General features: G+C 35.9%; 1 long non-coding RNA gene across 2 annotated transcripts in view; it reads left to right on the top strand.

Annotated features, from left to right (window-relative positions):
• Positions 1-20,891, top strand: part of LOC127018576 (uncharacterized) — a 219,210-nt gene that overhangs the window by 88,941 nt on the left and 109,378 nt on the right. For both annotated transcript variants that reach the window (XR_007766771.1, XR_007766770.1), the window contains exon 2: positions 6,884-6,971. This is a non-coding gene — a long non-coding RNA (uncharacterized LOC127018576). The remainder of the gene's footprint in view (positions 1-6,883; positions 6,972-20,891) is intronic.

A 20,891-nucleotide genomic window follows, 5' to 3' on the forward strand; every position in this document is an offset into this window, starting at 1 on the left:
GGAGCTGAAATACAGCTGTATCTGGTTTCAAGGTCATGAGAGATGGAGTCAGTTACAAATTATTTCAATTTAAAAAAAAACGTGATCCAGGAACTGACCAAGGAAACTGTCTGTGATTAAAAAGTCTTTGAGAAGCTTTCTAGCAGTAATTTCCTGTAACTTCAGGAGTTCAAAGAACTGTCCTACTTTTCAGTGGTCTTATTCAAATAGAAACCCTTCATAAATTTCATCAGTACCTCTCTCATTCATCAATCACTTGCTGAGCTTCTTGATACCAAAAGAAAAGCTTGCTTTAGCTTAGATCCTAGCTTTGTGCATTCATCTAAATATCTGACTTGTAAAGAATTCTGAACTTCTAGTAGCGCAGGAAACAGATGGAAATAAACACAAATAAAGTGTGGTTTAATTGAAGGGCGAAGGTATCTTTTTGTAAGTGTGGAGAATGGTGCACAGGTAAACTTCAGAGAAAACATCAATGGAAACAGACATTTTGCAAAATGCCAGACTATGTGTTGATACTCAAAGCAAATGGGACTTCCTAGCAGGTGTGGAGCATTGTTTTGTGGCTCTCTTGTATACTGAGACACCTAGCGGGTCTCTTAGTTTTAACTCTTCTGGTACTCTTGAAGTCATACAAATTTTAGAGAGGTCTTGGTCTGCTACTGCCAGACAATGAAGTATTTTGATTATAAACTACAGGAGACTGTCTATAGCACTGAAGTCCTGGAGCTTGTAAGTGGAGAATTGTATGTACTTATTCCTTCTGTATACAAATATACATGCATCCATGACTTGCTGATATACCAGCCCTAATACCAGTGATAGAGCTATAGTTATTTATATAGGTATAGTGTATATAGCTAGTATGGTTCTTTTAGTTACTAAAGCTTTGAGACTTACCTATTCTGCTACTTTTTCTATTTTTGATACAAATGTCTTATAACTACTTGCTATACCATTATGTACTCAATAGTATCTATGCCCTTTTTGCCTCAGCCTGCTTTCATTTATACTGTGCAATATTAGTGTAAGCTGAGTATGGAAATTTCCAGCCTCCGTGGCTGGGTTAGCACCTGCCTGAGGATGATGCTCAGAGGTGTACTCTGCTAAAGTTGTGACTTTGTTTCTTTTCTTCCAATCACGAAGTTATTTGTAGTAGTTTGCTTATTTTATTGAATTTCAGGCTGTTGTATTTTAAGCTGTGCCATGCACAGTTTCCAGTTCATGAGTTTTAATCCATGCCTGTCTGAGAAATTTTAATTGATCTGACATCTAAAATGTAGGAAAACTTTATTTTCTCTGTGTAAATTACTTTGAAATCACATGTGGCTAATTTTAGGGGAGGTTACCCTTTTGCTTCTGGAATACTTGAAGAAATAACAATAAATCCAACAAGAAGCTCAACTCTCTCCAGCAATGCGTAGTGGGCCTTAGTTTCTGAGCAGTGGTTTGAAATTATGTTGTATCGGTTGCTTATCCAAATGTGGCTTTTAAGTAGCTGCTGTGTCAACAAATAATACCTAGAGACTGTTGTAACAGACCTTATAAGTAATTACTCTAACATGTTACGCTGCCTTCCCTCTCACTCTTACCTGTCTGCCTCTTGCTTACAAACAAAAACTACACTAGAAACTAGACTTAACAGGTTTTGTATACTGAATATGCAGTTGAATTGCTTGTTGAATAACAGAGTTCTCTCTACATTCAGATAAGCAAAAATAGCAAAATTATTTGTATTAAACTTGCTGTCTTTTCATACAGCAATGGCAGAATTTTCTAGACTTGCCAAAGCGTTCAACCTGAATCTTTTAACTACTAGAGGTTGAAAATGTTCTTCTGACGTTTACAAGGCCACCCGGTTCTTGTGCAGTACTGGCTCTGAAAGGCTGCGCTGTGGCTCGTGAGCCCAGACCGCATCACAAATGGCAGTGCTTTAAAGCTGCTTGGAACTGGTGGGCATCTCTGCTAAATAAAGAATGGATGTTTACAGATCTGAAAAATTAACAAAAATCTGCCAACCTGTCAACACTTGTGAATACTGTGCTTAGATAGGTGCCTGAGAAGGAGAGCAGGTGGAGAAGGAGCCTCTTTGACAAAGAAAATGTTAATTCAGTTTTTTCTGCATCATGTCCGCTTTGATTTCTTCTTCATCTTTGTCTACATCCCTAAATTATCTGCCATAACTGTGCAAGTGGCTTGAATGAATGGAGGCTTTGCCTAATTATATTGTGAAAGACTGAAATGCAGGTATACTGTGATTATCCAAGCAAAATGACAAAAATAATGTGCTAGTGATTGGTGTGACCTGTTGAACCTAAATTTAGCTTGTTGTGGTTGTCTTACTGATACTGCTTTAACTAAAACCTGATGTCACCTTGCATGTCTGTAAAATAGCACAAAATTTTTCTTATATAAAAAAGTAATATTTGTAATGCACACCTTAATTTTAGTGTCTGATGGTTCAAGGGGGAGGGTATTTCAGCAAAATTGATACAAATTGCTTCCTAATTCTTGAGTAATTTACATTTAAATATGCAACTTAAAGTAGTCTTAGGCTGATTGTATCACACTAGATAAATGTATGAAATCAATATACAAATCATTGGTTTTGCTTTCCTTATTCTTTGAGCTGAATTTAGAGCTGTTGATAACAGTTGCCTATGATCAGGATTATTTGTCTCTGTATTAAGCTCTGGATAAATGTGTATATGATAGGAGGCAGATACTGAACTCATCCCTGTCAGTGTACTATTGCATGTTACAAAATTGTGTGCTCCTGGTGTAGGTACAGTTTTTGTACAAAATGCACATACAACTACTGCTTTGTCATGCCTAAATCTCTTTGTTTGATGGATGCAAAGTAGATCAGGTTACTTTAAGGCTATTCATGGAGTAAAATTGCTTTCTTCGCTGTCCTCTGCATTTTATTGTATAGGATATCTACCTGGTAGGGGAACCAACAAATCAATTTTCTGGGTGAAGATTTTGCAATGCAATTTTCTCAACATGATCAAGTAGCTGGTGAGCTTCCCCCTAAAATCTCGGACAGCTTTTTTCATATCTTCCTCTCTTCCCATGTGCCACCTTGTTTCCATAAACTGCTAGTATGGACACTTTCTGGTAAATCTGTTTACCATTCCAACTGCTATCTGACAGCTGTTCTTTTGCTTGAAATACACTTTGAATCACATGAACCACATAGTGGTGGTTTGGGTGCTCTTACCTGTGTCGAGATGTCTGTGCTGGGTTCCTCCGCTGCTACTAACAAGTGGTATGTAACACTTTGAACTGACTTACTGAATGATGACTAAGTGTTTCTAACTTAGGAATCTGCTTAAAAGGGGCTGCTTTTGCCAAGGCAGCATAATTCACATGAAAAGATGCTGCAGCTCTTTTCCTGATCCAGTTCAACTCTCCCTAAACATTTAGCTGCTTTTCTTTAAAGTGTCTTGGCAAGCTTTGACCATGAGCATATTAAGATGCTGAGGCAGCAAGACTCAAGACCCAGCATCTCTCAGCCTCAGACATTGAACTTAGAGTTTGACTTACACATTTGTCACATGTATCAGGATATTAGCTGGCTGGGTATTTTGCAGGAAGATTAATTGTTCTGACCGAAGACAAACTATAGGGATAAAAGTTTGTTTGATTTAAAGGATTATATACTTCTGTCCAAAGAGGTTATTCACATTTTATTCACAATTCAATAAGTTTACCTCTGATGACAGAAATGTGTGTGTCTAAAATACATGTAATTGAAAATAATTTAATTCAAGATTAAAATTATATTGTTGATTTCTTTTCATTCAGTACTAAATACAGCTGCATAAACTAGATTTAGATATTTGACTCTTACTAGCACAGAAATGAAGATCCTTTTGATATTAAAAAAAAAATAAAAAAAAAGGCTAAAAGCCCTTCATAACACTGTCTGAAAATGCTTTTTAGTTTCCTGGGCTGAGGAATACAAAGGGAAGCTTTTAAATCCAACTTCAGTAGCACAGAACAACTTCTGTTGAATTTGGTGCAGATGCGGAGGTTTGAGCAAAGCAGTCCTATCCAGTTTGGAGTCTCAGTCAGAATATTCAAATCTGATATAACTTCAAAGGGATTATAATATTCTACTTCCAGTCTAGTCCTGTGTTTTCTTTGACCCACTTTGAAATTCTTTCTTAAATTTGGCTGAAGAAATCAGATTGACAGCAAAGGTCTAGGCACAGACTTTGTATTCAAGCCAAATATTATCTTTGTCTATGCCAATGCAATTAGAGTAAATGAAGTAAAGTGAAGCTGCAGAGACCAGATCATTGAGAGTAAATCACTGCAGATCTTTTAACCTGAGAATGCCTGCAAGTTTGAACCAAGACAAGTGAAGCTTTTGGACTCTGATCATTCATTGGTATTTTCATTTTACTTCATCTTTAATACTATTTTCTTTTTTGAATAATCAATAGCTAATAGCACTTTGACATTAACAATCTCTTACTTCTCCCAATACTTGTTTCCTAATTCAAATCAGAACTAGGCTCAGAATGAGATCTTTTCAAAATTATTCCATTGTAAGTCGTGATAGATACTTTAGCATACATAGTATTGATTGAATGTGTATTTGTAGAGCTAATGAAAGAAGAGTATTGACTTTTCTGGTGTTAACTCATGCTTTTTTTTGCTTTATGTAGCCCTCTCTGTTTAAAAGCTTTTGCCACAAATGTGTGGGGAAGGCAAAAGTATTTATCTTACTGTTTCATACTGATTCATTATTGAATCATATGGATCCCTGGGAGATGCATTAAACCTATAAAAAATATAAATTTTTTTCTTTTCCTAAATGGATTATATTGGTTATAAATAAAGGTTTTGTCCTAAAAGGGAAAGAAAACAATTTAAAGTAGATTTCAGTGTAGTCTTTGTGCTTTTCCTCTAAGCAGTAGTCAACTCTGACCTAACATTGCATCAAAATGACAGACTTGCTCTGTAGCTGTAAAAGTTGCAACTTAGTGTAATTTAAAGCCACTGAACATACACAAGGTACGATTGAAATGCCAATATGTGTAATACTTGGGAATTCTTTTCCATGGTTATTCTTCCTTTAAAACAATCATTTAATCATTCAAGATGCACTTAATTTTCTCAGCTCTTATTTGCTCATACACAAAAAAGTAAACCCCATCCTGTTGATTTAGTTCAGACCAGAAAGAGAAATTGCTTGATGGAAATAAAATGGATTTTTAGGTTTAGCTATTGAATTTAAAAAAAAAAAGCTGACTCAAACTGGAAAAGTGACTATTTTGTCACTCAGACTTGAAATGCAACAGACAACTAACAGAATTTTTTTTTGTTTCCTTTAATATGTCATGGTATACTTAGCAAAACTTAATCTCAGTGACTCACTTTAAAATATCTAGTTGAAATGGTTGAGCTTTTCCAGCTTGGAGTTTCCTTTTCTGTGATACCCAAACTTCAGTTTTCAGGGAATAAACTACTAGCAAATGGCTGCGAAACCATGAGCAGTGCTTCTTGTATATGTGCTTGTATAGAGAAACTAGGAGAAATCACATATCTGCTTCTCTACATGGAGCATGCAATGCAATTTTTAAAAATGTGTTTGCCTCAGCTGGTGATAAGGGAGCACTTGGTAGCTGCTCTTCAGCCAGGAAAAAGACTGAATGTTACTGATGTTTAAAAAATAAGTTGTAGTTAAACTCTTTGTTCGTGGTTCTGCTCCTCAGGAGAAAGGTTGCTGATTAGCAAATGGCAATATTAATTTACAAAATCAATATTTAATTCTAGGTTTTGCGGTATCCATCTATTAGGTGTGTTTACAATAGCAATGCTAAATGCTTGGTTAGATGACATTCATATGCTACGTAATATATCACATAAAATAATGCACAGATATGAAAAGATGATTTAAAAAGCATTCCAGAACATTTTCTAGTCTCTTGTAGCAGAACGATTGAGGTCTGCACCATAGCCCAAGTTTAGCTGGGTTTATCCATTTCGAAATTAACTTACTACAAGAAGGTTTGGGGTTTTTTTGGTGTTTTCTTTTGAATTCTTTTACCTCCCTCAATTCCTGTGCAACAGGCAAGAATTTAATGCCGCACTACAGGACACAGGACTCTAAATCAAAGTCTGTAGTGAAATGGTTAGGGAATCAGTGTTTCCAAGGTTCTGGTTTTTACCCTGATCTCCAATCCCATTGGGAAGTCCTCTGTCAAACAAATCACACATCAAAGCTTTGACATTTCCACTGTGTGAAACATGATGCCTAATGTATTAAAACAATGTGGTATTTTACAAAACCATTTATCATCAAAAAATAAAAGTGGAGGAAACTTGCAGCAAACCCCAAAAGTCAAAGGGATAACTGTGGATTTGCATAACTAGAAGTCCTATGTATCTTAAAGAACTGCAGGTCTATCTGTTACTGGACTTGTAGTTTAAATAAACTAAAATGAAGCTGTGCATAGGGTTTTGTTTTAACCAGAGAAATGATAAATTCTGGTTTGCAACAGGATAAAGTTGATACGTGAAAGGATTAAACAGTGATGTGGCTTGCCAGAGAGTGGTCACACTTGGGAGAAGGGTCTGAAAATACTAACTTTTGTATAAAGATGAGAAATCAGACCTTATGCTCTGTTACTCTGCTCTATACAGGAGGATTATGCACTGTCCAATGGATTATAGTTGTACAGGCAACAGCAAATGTAGCAATGGTCTAAGAATATTTAAGTGATCTTCCCTGTGCTCTTCTACCAGTAGCTGTCAAGAGACAAACTATAGAAACCTACCTAGTCTCTATATTCCTAGACTCTAAAAACAGCAAATAAGTGTACTTCTATTTAAAACAAGTTTGTTGTCTGTTTTCCTCTGTCTGCAGACCTTGCAGAGAACTTTCATGGCTGCACCCAAAAGTTTGATGGCCAGAATGCATTGGAATGAGCAGAAATCCTTCCCAAGCCCTCAGGGTAAGTAAAGCTAAGAAGTGTACGATTATATTGCACAAGTAAAAAACCTGAGCCCTCCCCTTCCTCCCAAAAAAGCTATTTGTAATACTTCCTTTTCCAGTAAAAGCTAAGCTTGGCTGAAGTGTTATGAGAAAAGTCTCGGTAACTGTTAAGGACTTCAGTTAATATTTTATTGTCAGAATTAAGCAAACCGGTTTATAAGAGGTATTACTAAATTGAATATTATGAAGTAAAACAGTTTTTGTCCCACTAAGTGAAGGACCATGAATTTTGTTTCTAGTTACTCACTAGAATTGCATAGTCAATTTTAATGTAAGATTTTTTAAAATAATTGGTGTAAAACCTGCTGACTAGTGATGATTAGTGACCAAGGATAAAATGTTTCCTTCTGATTAATTAGAGGCTAATTATACACTACTGGAATTCAATGTTAATCCTTCCATTGCTGGCAGGAGCAGTTAGATCCCAGTAGTAGTTAATGTCAGATTTGGGATGTGCCTTCTATCTTTGAAAATTTATTGGGATCATTGCATGGTTAAAAATGTTTGTTTAAAGGTTAACCTTTAAAAGTTAAAAAAATGAGATGTTAGGTTTCATGATACTTCAAATGTTTCTTAATGTGGAGCCTATTCTCAAAACCATAGGACGTGCAGTTTCTTCTCTTGTGTGATTATGCCATGAGGTTCTCTTTAAATGAGATCATTAAATGGTTACAATCTCATAACAAATGGGACTGAATAGAGCAGGGGTTTCCTGTTTTTGCTCTAAAAATAGATTGAAATATAGGAAGAACTAGAAAGTTTCACATCTAGTTTGAAGTTTCCAACTGCACTAAAAATAACTTTTTAGAAGGGCGGATAAGAAAACAGGAGTATTATTTTCATGCTTCTACCTTGTTTAGCTAATGATCTGTATTTGGGAACTTCAGTGTTTATGGGACTTGTATTACTACGATGTTTTTCTCAGCAATCTGTTTTCCAATGTAACTGAAAAATCTAGGTCCACGTACCCGTGTTCAGTAGCTCATACTGGGGTCTATACCGATTTTTCATTATTGTGACTTAAGCTATTAGTGTTGCTGTGGTCATTTAAAATCATTACTACTTTTTCCCCCTATTTCAGATGTACTCTTTATGTTGAAGTAGTGATGCGTATGAATAGTTCACTAAAAAAATCACTTAATGATTTTTTAATTGAATTTCACAAAGATCTTAAGATGTCTTCAAATGTATTATTTGGCATCAAGCAGTGTGGAACAAACAGTCAGTGTGGAGATTCTTGGGGTATAAATTGCTTGTGTATAATTAATTTTAAATACTTGCCATTTGAAATTGAAGCTGTTTGATAGGATGCAGGAATCGCACAGATTTCATTTCCTGTTTCAATGAATTGTTGTGTTAGAATTGTCAGAATACTTATATAGAGCAACTCATCTGAATTTCTATATTTGTGCAAACATTCTCTCATCAAACTTCTTGCTGGAATATTTGCATAAAATAAACACAATAGGTGACTGAACAATTAATGTAAATACATTTAAGGATGCAGAAACATATTCATAAACACTTATTTCTGTATTCATCTAGATTCAATTGTAAAACTGAGCTTTGGATCCTTCCTGGATATAAGTAAATCTTTATTTCATCCTTATCTTTTCTAATGAAATAAATATGCTGATTTATTAACCTCACATGAAGCTTTATCACAAATGGTTGGGGGTTACTTTAGCTAGTATGACATCTGTGCATAATTATGCATCCCATCACTCTTCCTTGTGCTATTCTACTCTTCCTATATTAAAAGTGTCAGGACAATACTGCAAGCATAATGGTGCTGTTTTTTAATCAGCGTCGACACAGTAAACGACTGTTCATTAGCAAAATTAGAACAATGAATGGTTTAAAATTGTAACTTCTAAATAAAAAGCTGATTTTGTTAGTTAAATAAAATATTCTCAATATTCCTTATTCTAGATGTATTCTCCGTTTGTCTCAGTTGATAAGGAACTTCTGGCAGTCTAATAAATTCTTTGATCATTTTGTCACTTCTCTTTGACTACTAGACCTGCATTTTACCTATTTGAAAGATGTTCATACATATGTGTAAGAGTTTCTTCAGAACAACTTGTTAGAGAAAGGTCTCAATTTTTTTTACAGAAGTGGATCAAGTCAGAAAAACGTTGTATTTGTATTCAAATAGAAAAGAAGAATTTAATTTAAAATGTTAGTATTGTATTAATATATACATTGATGAAATTTAAGTTTGGTTTGTTTTAAATTCTGGAAGCCCATCTAAAATTTTGCATGCAATTCATCTTACTGTATTGTGGAGTAGCAAAGAGGGGAACATAGGGGAATTAAATAAGGATAATGATGGCCTACTTTGCTGTGTTGAAACTCTTCCAGCAGGTGCTGCTTTTCTTGGTGAAGATCAACAGAAATAATACAAAAGAATGAAATGTTTGTATAACTTGAGTGATAATCAAAATTGTAAAATGCAGCCATGAAAGCTGGCAGATGAGATACGATTTCTAGCATTATTGACAACGCTTCGTGGTATCGTGTTTTCTTAGGTGACCATCCTCATATGACAATTTATTGTCAACTACTTCACTTCCAGTGAAGCGAGCAAAAGTTTGCAGCTTTGTGGTGACACATCCTTGTTTCACTGAGCTTTGAATACTGTAGTCAATATGTAGATATTGTCTGGTTAGGATTAAAAACTCAGAGCTCTGTGTACTTGCTCAAGCAGTGATCCATAGTACTAACCATATTAGTTCACCCACAAAGTAAACCCAGGTAAATGTAATACAGTATTTCTTATTATGTGTACCACATTTTTGAGACAACAGTGGTTTTATGTTTCTTTGTAGCATGTGTATTGAGTTCTTGAAAGCATCATCTCCAACAGAGACTATAGAATTTGTAAACTAGTTTTTGTAGGAGGTTGTTTTCACTTCCACCCAGGAATTAGGGCACTTGCCTAGGTGACTTTTATCACTTTATTCTGACTGAGGAGTCTACAGCCCTAATCTGTTCAGAGTGCCTGTGCTAGAAGGTCTAGTCTTGAATCTCCTTTTTTTGTGTGCCCAATGCGGTGATTTATGTAAAATATGTAAGTATTTATTATGTCAGAGAAATGGAGCAAGAGAATGAATCTGTAGTATGGTAGTTACATGAGAGATAAGGGCCCATTGTCAAATGAACACTATACTGGTAGTTGGGCTGAACAGGTGTTAGGTTTTTTCACCACTTAATCTCTGGTATTCGCTGTCATGTGTATCCACATATTTCATGAGAATGAGACAGAATAACTCTGTAGTCTTGTGTCTCTCATCTGGAGGTAGAACAAACATTTGCAACAGGTATTTTATGATCTTATGCTGAGTGGAAAACCATCAGTGAGAATGTGCTTAGAGGACCTGCTCCTGAGGATGTGATACTGGTTATTCTGGTGTTCTCCTGGAATGTGACTGCTAAGAGTTCAAATCTGTTGACACAGTTTGTCCTCGATACTGAATTACTAGGTAAAAACATGATGGTGGTTCTTCTCTGAATCAACCCTATATCCTCTTATCTTTCCTCCTTCTCCAAATTGAATCAAACCTGATTTGTGGTTTTGACCAAAACTTCTATTTTCAAGATGGCAGAAGACTTTTTGGTGAAAAAACTTTTTTTGGAAAAAGCCGGGGGGGGGGGGAATCATCTAGGCAAATTTAATACTAGTTTTCTTTGTTGGATAAAGCAGTTAAAAGCCAAATAATTTAAAAATACCTATTCACAGTTACCTGAAATAGGGAAGTGTCCTTTACCAATAGAGAAGATGCTCTGTCAAATCTATTCACTGATACTGAATCACTCTACAAGTTTCTGCCTGTATTCCTTTTATACCAAAAATAGTAAAAGAACATGTCAACTAAGTGGTCCTCAATGGCATCCTTTAGAGACAGGATGCGGCTCAAACATGTCTCTTCACTCTGTTCATGTTCTACAAGCTGCAATTTGGTGTAGTATCTATTCAGAGGAGAAAACAATTGAATAAAGTATCAGATTGTTTAAAGCTTTTTCAATAGTCACTTAAGATTCAGACACAGATTTTTGACAGACCTTGAAAGAGAAGATGAAACTGTCTGGATGAAGATTGATAGACAAAATAAGTAACAAGATAATTTTGTATGAGTCAGTAGACTGATTTTCTTTACGTGAGTGTGATGACTTTCGGATACAGTAGGCAAGTGCCTGTTTCAGCTTTCGGTTGTAAATTCCGCGCAAGTACTATCCAGTATGTATTTGGAATTTGAAGTGTGATTTACAGCATTTGCATATGATATTGGGGGCAGGATTTTTAAAAAAATGACGATGAAAATTTTAATACTCTCTCTGTAGATAACCAGCCTAAATCTGTTATGACTTAAAGGTATAGAAATGTCTTCCATGATTTTCAGAGAAACCAGGATGATTTGCCTAATTTCTGAAATAAATTATATTAGCAATCATTTAGGGTATTGTACAGAGAGACCAGGGGGAAAAAAATCTTGTGATACAGAAGAGATATTGTGAACTTAGGAAAACACTCCATTCTTCAAAGCGTAAAATACCTTCTCTTATATTGCTAAGACAGCTCTCACCCACTCGGATATAACAGGTCCTTGAACTGCTTATTCAGATGTGCTGTATTTGCATTTTCTGTTTGTTTCCTACCAGATCTAGAAGACTAAATAAAGTAATGGGGTAAACAGAAGGAATGTTTAAACCTGTGGTGGTAAACCGCTGAGCCAGCATTTGCGAGCAACTTGATTTTCAATCAAATGTCAGAATTGCTTTTTTGTTGCTACATTGCTGTAAGTAAACTCCAAATAGATGTCCTGTGGGACGTACATACTCTCTGTAGTGGTCACTTAAGTGACAATGTTCAGTTAAAGCTTTCAAAGGTATGCCTACTTACCTCCTATAAACAGTTATCTGCTCTGTCAAGTGATGCATCCTATGACGCTGGAGCTTTGTGGACGTTATAGTCAAAGTGTTTCCCTCCCCATGAATCTTATTTCTAACCCTGAAGACAGTTTATAAATGACTTTCAGAGTTTTTTTTTCTTCTATTACATGCTTGGTAGCATAGGTTTCAAATGCAAAAGCAATGTTGTATGTCCCATTTACTTCATTACCACAGCCAGCTGGTTGGGTTTTACTGGGAATTGGGTAGGTGAATGCATGATGTAGTTGATAGACCAATAGTATGGTGTAAAAATTCCGTATTCTGTTGCTCTTCTCCAGTACAAAATCTTAACTAGTAGAATAAACAGTAGAACAAACATTACATGCACTGCTTGGCCTGTTGTTTCTCAACTGTAAAGTAAAATTGGCTAAACTGAACATTTGCGAGCACTCCCATGACAAAATAATAAGCTTTTTAGTTATGAACGTATATTCAGTTTGCCTAGAAATGGACTCAAAGTTTAGCATCTAGAAAATTGTTTTTCCTCTTCTCCCTGCCAAGAACTTCCATTTCATAATGTCAAATTAAGATAAGCACATAGTAGCCTGACCATTGAATGCTGCGCTGACATTAAGAAACAGGTTTAGGAAACAGTTTGAGAGTCTCTGGAGCAGCAGATTTCAAACAGGGATGCTGCAAAGAGAGGGAAAAGCAGTGTGTTGGAGCATGTCAGGTTTTGAATTTATAAATGTTAAGACAGAATTCTATTTATCCTTGGTGCAAATTCATCACAATCGTTTGTATCTTATTTCTTGTGTAAGAATGAAGAATGGAGTGGTGTTTGGGACAGCTGTTTTTTTCAAGTTGGTGATGATTCTAAGAAATACATACTTGTACAGCAACACTTTTTAAATGTGTGCACATCATGAATTGTGATTTCAGCGAGCTTTTTTCCAAATAAGTGGAAATTTTGGAGAAGAGATACTTCAAAATAGGAAAATTTCCTCCTATGTCTGTCTTTTAAAAGTAGCACTGAATTCAATAATAGTGGCTTAAATTTGTTTTGCCTCAACTCAACCGAAAAAATTAAAATAAGTACCTTAAGGGGAAGTGGCAAAGTAATAATTTGAAAAAATTCTCATTCATTTCAGTGGGACACTCTGTTTATGATCAGACTGAATGATATAGCTCTAGGTAAGGTTTTCTGTTTTGCCCGCTCCCTGCTGCTTATGTTCAGCAAGTGCATTCATTTCAAAATGTAGAAAATGACGTGTTATGTTATATGTCCTGTTTACTTCAGTGAAACTTTGATTTCCAAACAAAAATTTCTGACATCAGAAAATAACTGCTGAAGTTTTATTGTCTGAAAACATTTATGTACTGTATCAGCCTGCCTTTTTAGCTAGCTAGCCCACAGATTCTGTGGTTAACGTCGATGCTGTGCAAAGCAGATCTCTGCCCTGTGCGGATTGCCTTATTAATTCTGCTCAGACCTAGCCTTCCAAAAATCAGTGCAGTGTTGTTTTCTCATCTCTAACCAAATATTCGTCATTAATCTACTTTGGAACACAGCATGGTTTGTGACATGACAGTAATATATCTGACATAAGCAATCAGGTGAAACATTACTGTAAGGCAAGCAGGCCAGAGAAACAATTTTAAAAATTAATAAGGGAATAAAATATGTGCATTTTATATATTTGTTGTTCTTTAAAGAGTTTAGAAAGAAATTGTTTTCCACTTCAAGAAATCTCCTGCATACTGCTTGTGATACAACTGCACCAGTGCGAACTGACATCGTTCTAACAAGGGAGAAATGCTAAAGCTATGGTTTTTAACTTCTTGGAGTGCTTTTACTTCTACATGGAGAACTAATTGAGCAATAGTGGATGATCAAATGCAGAAATACATATGTTCATCCATATTCAGCATAATAGTGAATTAGGACTCCAATATGAAGTTTAGCATTTTTACTAACCAGGGGTAAACTGCACGTTTTAATAATTAAACTTTTTGTCATTTTGAGCAAGTGTTTTTTGGTTAGTGTTTCCTTTTCTTGGTGTTTGTCAACTTAAAGTTGATCCTCTTGACCTTGAAAAGAATACTTTTTGCGATGTTTTAGACTTTTCTCTTGACACATTTATAGCTGTCTAGAATAAGAAAGGATAGATTCTACCTTTGGGTATGTCTGCAAAGTTTCATTTTGTGGAGTTAGTTTATAAATGAAGTATCCTCATTTGAGAAAAGATGATGTAAGGTAAACAAGAAGTTTGGCTGCATCCACAGCAATGACAATTCAGGGAAAAAATATCAAATATTGACTTTGGTGTTACACTGATCTAGTTTGGCTGAGAATCAGGTGTATGATGTTATAGCAAAAAGGCAAAGAAAATCTATCACGCATTCTTTCTGAGTAGTCTCTTCTGAATCTATTTATTGTATTTTATGTTTCCCTTCACTCCTACATATTGCACACAGTAAATTTTCATTTTCTGAGGAAGGAATCATCAAAACAGTAGCTGGTGAGAGGAAATGATAAATGACAGATACTATTGCTTCTTGTGCTTTTAAAATGTCATTTATCATACAGGTGTTTAGAGATTGTTTGAAAACTAATGTTTTCCTGTGGGTATCAATTGAAAAGCTATATGATTATAAAGTACTTCTAATCTGGGACATTTGAACTCCAATCTGAGTATTTTTCATTTAAATTTTGTGGCAAAGATTACTTGACAATATTTACTGGCCACAATAAATTATTGCCTACTAACAAATGGAAATTATTATAACGAAATTGGAGTTCATTCTGAATGGAAGTTTGTTCAGATGAAGTTGTTAAGAACATATCCAGAAATGAACACTGGAAAAAAAGATTAAGTAAAGTTTGTCTGATTGTACATGCAGCTACTTTTTTGTATGAAAACTTCTCCTTTTACATATGAAGAAATAGCTGTATTGTATCTACCTATAGCCATAAATGGATTCACAGGGAAAAGTAATATTAGGACAAACTCATATAATACTCCTGCTTCCTCATTCTTCCAGCCTTTTTTTAGCCAGAAGACTTCCTCAGCCTTATATGGTTATGCTAGGTTTGACATAGATTATTATTGTATCAAAGTAATTTATTGCTTCCCAAGTACTTTTAGGGGAAAAACTCACAAACCAACCAAAAAACCTAAAAAACCAAAACGATGACACCCCCCCCCCCAAACAAAACAAACCCCCAAAACCCCAAAATGACACACCCCACCCATGATAAACAAGCTAGAGGTGAGCATCTGGTTCTATAAGCCAGGATGGTTTCTTCTTGAAGTGATCCTTCCTGGTGCAACTTCTGTACTTCTGTGAATCACTCTCACGGGATCCTATTGATGTGATATATTGCCTTTCACCTCCCCTGGTAAAGCCGGACAAATCTTCATCACCCTTTTTCCAGATCTATTCATTTACCTACAACTCAGGGAAGATTAGTTAAAACACCTAGAATGGTAAACCAGCAGAACTTGTAAGGGCTTGTTTGTGCCTGAAGTTTTTGAAGGACTCATGTAATTTTTGCAGAGCTGTTTACCTCTGCTTCAGCAGAATAGGAAATGTACCCTGTACGTGGTGATGCATCTGGAAGTACTTCTTCAGATAGTGTGCCTTTGGAAAGATGTCTCCTTTTCTCTTCCCTCTGTGGAAAGTATGATTCAGTCTGCACAGCAGCTGTGGCTGCAATCTACTTTCGCAAATCAGCAAAACAACACTAAACTACTGTCATTTCTGTCAAGAAGCTGGTGCCTTGCCAGTGCTGTTGTTTCATGTCTCAGTCTTTTGTAAGATCTTGACACACACTGCTTTCAGGATTCGGAAATCATCTTGCCGTTCGGGGGTCTCATTTGGTAAGTGAGATGGATGAAGTCTGACCAAAATGAAATTTTTTACTCTAAATGTCAGTCGTGCCATATATTCCAAAAGGAAAACATGATGCTTTTAAACTGGCTGCCCGCTGAGATTTAGGCGAGCTCTTGGAAGACAGCTCCTTTGGATGTGAAATAAATGCCAAGTGGGATGTGCGTTGTGGAGAGAGGGGTTTGTAAGCTTGGCTTTTTGCCCATTGCTTAGGTTTCTGTGACAAATAAAAGATTCTTGGAAATAGTGTGATTGCTGAAGGAAACTAGTCTCAATAAATGCCAGCCCCTGGTCTCTGAACTAGCCATCTGAGTTTGGCAACAAGTAGGTTTTCTGAGCTTTATCTTAATGGGCAGAACACTGATTTAAAAAGTCAGCTTTGATTTAAAATAGACGTTTTACTTTGTTTTTATGGTACTTTGAAGATGAAATGCATGTGATTTCTCAGGTCTGTTTGTTTCCCCCTTATCCCTACTACTTCAGTTGCTGTTCTCTAGTGTCTAATACCTTGTAGTAAATGCTGTTTTCAAAGATGAAGTTTTTTGCACTTTGGTGTTTTGCCTTTTCCTATGGAAGAGTAGACTTTATATACACCCAGAAGCATGTTGAAAGAATCCTGTGTTTATACCTGGTTGAAAAGATAATGCTTTGCAAAAGATAATTTTTTCAGTACTTTTTTTGAATACCAGTAACTGTTTGAGTTCAGTTTATTGACTATCAAGCTAGGGGGACGGTGGAAGTGAATAACTACTTTTTGAAAGTGGGGACTGAGAAGTGCAATAAAATCTTCTTGGGACATGGTGTTTGCCATGGCAGCAGGATGGAGTTGGTGTGTAAAAGATGTCAGCCAACTCCAGGTTCCTTTTTTCCGATGGGGGAGAAGGAGGACCACTTTAATGGTTTAAAGGGAGGATTTAATGCCTGAAATCTGTATACATTGTAGCAAGATAAATGGGTGAAAAAGGGAGCATATATTTCTGGATTATAGTTCAGTCTTTTGTAGTTGCATTAGGATACAATTTTCATAAAGGATATCAAATAATAAGTGTCATGTTATAAATCAATCACTAAATACTTGGGACTGAAAATAAATTTTCTCTGTGGGCAGGTTGTATCTTGTTCATGATGATGCTTCTTGTACTTCCCCTCCGAATGTAAGCTGTTGCACTAGTTTGTAGTGGAAACTACATTATTGCACATGGTGGGGAGGAATTTGGTAGTTCCTGTGTTTCTAATCATAATGAAAGGAAAGTGGAAGAATCTGTTTGTAAGAGTTTGGGTGTGGGAGGTTAACAATAGCCAGCATTGTTTACTTTCTATCTGGAGAGCCTGTATTACCATATTAGATGCTTTGTACTGTTCTTTGTCTGTATTGTAACATGTAGTGAGGGAAAAGGGGTTTCTTGGTGCTTTTTTAGGTAGTTGTCTCTGCAATTGTTCTTTTGGAATAATTTTATTTTGGGAGTCAAGAATAACCATCGCCACTGCATTTCTCTGCAGAGACTTGTATGTACTGGTTGGTTATTGCCCTCTTAATGTACTTGAATGTGAATAAGTGTTCTTATTTCCTTTGCTGTATTCTACATTTTTCTTATAAAATTTCACTGGAATAAGAAGGTGATTTTAGTGAATAGCAATAAAAGCAAGTACCACTTGAAATGGGAAGCTGGCAAAGTGTGGGGAGATGTTTTGGTATATGCACCTGTGTATTTTACTAGGATATGTGGATCTTCGTCTTTACCAATCTTGTGTGATATTTTGCATATTAGCCACTGCTGAATGCAGAAAAACCAGTAGGATATGTTTTGTGATGGATTTACACTTACCCCTATGAAAAGGTGGATCTTGGGCATTCAGTAACAGTCCAAATGCCTGTAACATTATGACATAAAATGAGTGTTTTCTCTGTATAAAAGAGGATGATAAATTGTGATATCACTCCCAATTTTCTACGAAGTTCTCTACAAAGAAATTCTGTTATCTTCCTTTATATGATTATTGTACTTCTGTAAGATGTTTTGTCTTATTTCTATATTAGCAAGTCTGTGTTTGTCCTCCAGTGAGGTGAACTGCTGTTTTCATTGCAGCTTGTTTTTCTGCTAGAAATTTAAATCTGCTTCATGACTTCCTTTGACTCTGTTGATGAGAGGAAGTTTGATATATATTACTATATTGATCTTTTTTCTGACATTAACACAAATGAACTAAAAAACAATCCCTAGACTTGAAGAAAAAACAAATGGAAAATGCTTTTCTCCTATGAAAGTACATGATTTAAAAAAAAAACTTTTACAAATTGTTGGGTTTTTTTATTTAGGTCCCCTTGATTTGAAATAAAATATATTTTAAATTTATGGCAAATACATCTCAGTCCTCTTTTCTCCTCTCTGTATTATGATGGATGCACCCTGCCATTACTTCCTTTGAGTGTTGTGCTTTTCTGTATACGCACATACATGTTTATTTGATAAAATAGGGACACTAATAAAAGTTGATTGTACAGTAGTATTGTAATTTTACTAAATTGTCCCTTTTTATAGTGTGAAGATAATGTTTCCTTCTATATAGCTCTGCAAAGAAATGTTACATGTGAGATTGTGCCTTTAAGATGTTTGCTTTATGTAGTTGTCCTGTGTGCATCTCACACCAGTTCCCTTTTGGTTGTCCGGAGTTTCAAGGATAATACGTATAGTTGGTCCTTAAGTGTAGCAGGATTCTGTTTATGTCTTTGATAAATGAAGGAATGAGTCATCTTCTTTTACACAGGATAACTTTTTGTAGAATTGTTTCCAGTACAGAAGTACAATCGCAGAGTAATGTGTGTGATGTAGTATGGAAGTGATGTGGAGGTGTATATAGTATGGAGACATCTTTAAATAAGTAGCTGATCCATATCAGCATTGATTTTTTTTAGTTGTTACTTCCACTCTTTCTTACTATCCTTCTCAAGCAAGCATATAGCAGTAGACCTGCAAGCATAAATCCATATGGAGGAACGTATCAAGGTCAAAATGCTTCAATCACTTCTCCGAAATGCTCATTTTGTGTTGACAATCGTGCTGCTTGAACAATTTGCGAGTTCAGGTTGAGGCAAAAGCATGCTATTTATTTTGTCAAAGGTGAGCTAATGCGATGCTCTGGAAAGACAGGGTACCTTGGAGAAGAGATCTAATTATAACTGCAGCTTGTTTCAGTAACAGTGGTGGAAACTGTCACTTTTAGCAGAATGATGAGTTATTTGTTTCTTGCCCGCAGTATCTAGGAACATGTTTGCTTATTGTATCAAATTAAATCATGTTCCTTTCATAATCTGGGACCACCAAGGAGAGTACTACTAGCCTGTGTGTCTCAGCCAAGGACTCCATGGAGTCTTTTTCCCATCAGGGTATCTAATCAGCTGCAGGTCCTTTCTGTTTCCTTTTTTGTAGGCATGACAAAGGCTTGGGCTATTACTTTAAAATTTTAGCCAGTTACAATTAAAATCTCAAACCTTTTGGAGTAAAACAAATCTTCTTGTTGATCTCAGTGCTTTGTATGATAAGGTGAAAATAAATACCACATTGCTTCAGCTGAAATAAATTATAAAATGGGTGGGGAAAAAAATTAAATAAATTCTGGTGTAAATATTCCTGTAATTCCAGGGAGGCTCTTATATTTCACCTGCTGTCTCCGTTAACTGAATGCTGATTCTTACTACAGAAAACCTTTTTTCTTCTGTACAATTTGTAACAATAAACGCTGTTTTGCTAAAGACTTAAGAACAAGTCAGAAGGGAGGAGTTTAGGTAGTAAATATTTGGAAAGTATATGGGGTTTCTTCTGCCTTGCTGGTTAAAATGTGTGCTGTTTCAGATTAAAATAAAATGTAGGCTCTGCATTGGGAAAAGCTATTTAAAGAAAGCTCGTTTTTCTCTGATATTGAGGGTGTAGAAGTAGGTGAAGACTGATCAAGAATAATTGGTTATGAATATTTTATCTGTGAAGAAGTTTTTAGTGTAAAAATAAGATGATAGAGGCAGAAATGGATGAAAATAGCATTGGGGCATTAGGAAAGGGAAAAAAATTCCCTTCCTTCCAATTTTTATTGTGGAAAGAGAAGGTGGAGATGATGCTGTAGGTTAGGAAAATATGCCCTTTAACATCTGTGCAGAGTCTGCACATATTTCAGGTTCTGCATTTTCCCATTCTCTAAATAAGATTGTTTTATCTGTTGGTTGCTGCCCATGATAAAGATAAATATAGAAAAACATCCAGCAGAGGGGAGTGATATTTAATTCTCTAGATATAACTTCATCTCCCTTTTTGACATGACTTTCTTTTTTCCTCCTGGTCCACTGGATGGCTCTCTGATCACTTACAGACTGTACTCAGGCATTTCTCTCTAGTGTGATTGTTTGCTTAATATCATACCAATACCTTTGCTTCTCAGTGTTGAAGACAAATACTACTAATTTCAGCAGCAGAAACAATTAGTCAGACAGCATTTCTATACCAAAAGCAATGGTATAGAGAAGGGTATAACTAGGGTTGCTTTGACGGGCCAAGCCTTAGTCCCTCCTGGGCAGTTGTTGTTTTATACTGTCTTGAAATTTCTTTGAGGAGCAGCACAAACAGTGAAAAGGGGATTTAGCGGGTTTATAGGGTGCATCATTATTCAGAATGGGTCTAGTTTATGTATATATCTGGGTTTGTAGGCGAGTATGATTCTGCTCGTCTTTTCAAGTAGGGTTTTCTACTAGGATCTGAGCATCCCGTGTCCCAGCGAACCAGAACGGTATGTAATTTTGCTGTTCAAGATAAAAGTATCCTACACTGTTTGACAGGATGCTTCACCAGTGTTAATATCAGTATTAAGCAGTTTGCTTGGTCAGAGGTGTTTGCAGGCTTGGCCTTATGCCTTGCATATATACATATATATGTGCAATAGATATACTTGGTGTCAGATGTACTGCAGTGTCCAGAGTGTGATGATCCACAGTTTTGATAGGAAATGTTAATACCAGAGAAGTGCCTTCCAAGGCAGGTTCAGGCCTGGCTGGGACAGACACGAATCTGGTTTCCCCATGCTTGTTATCTGTGTTCTTGAGGTTTTC

Source organism: Gymnogyps californianus, chromosome 7 (genome assembly GCF_018139145.2).
Source record: "Gymnogyps californianus isolate 813 chromosome 7, ASM1813914v2, whole genome shotgun sequence".
Taxonomy (NCBI): Eukaryota; Metazoa; Chordata; class Aves; order Accipitriformes; family Cathartidae; genus Gymnogyps; species Gymnogyps californianus.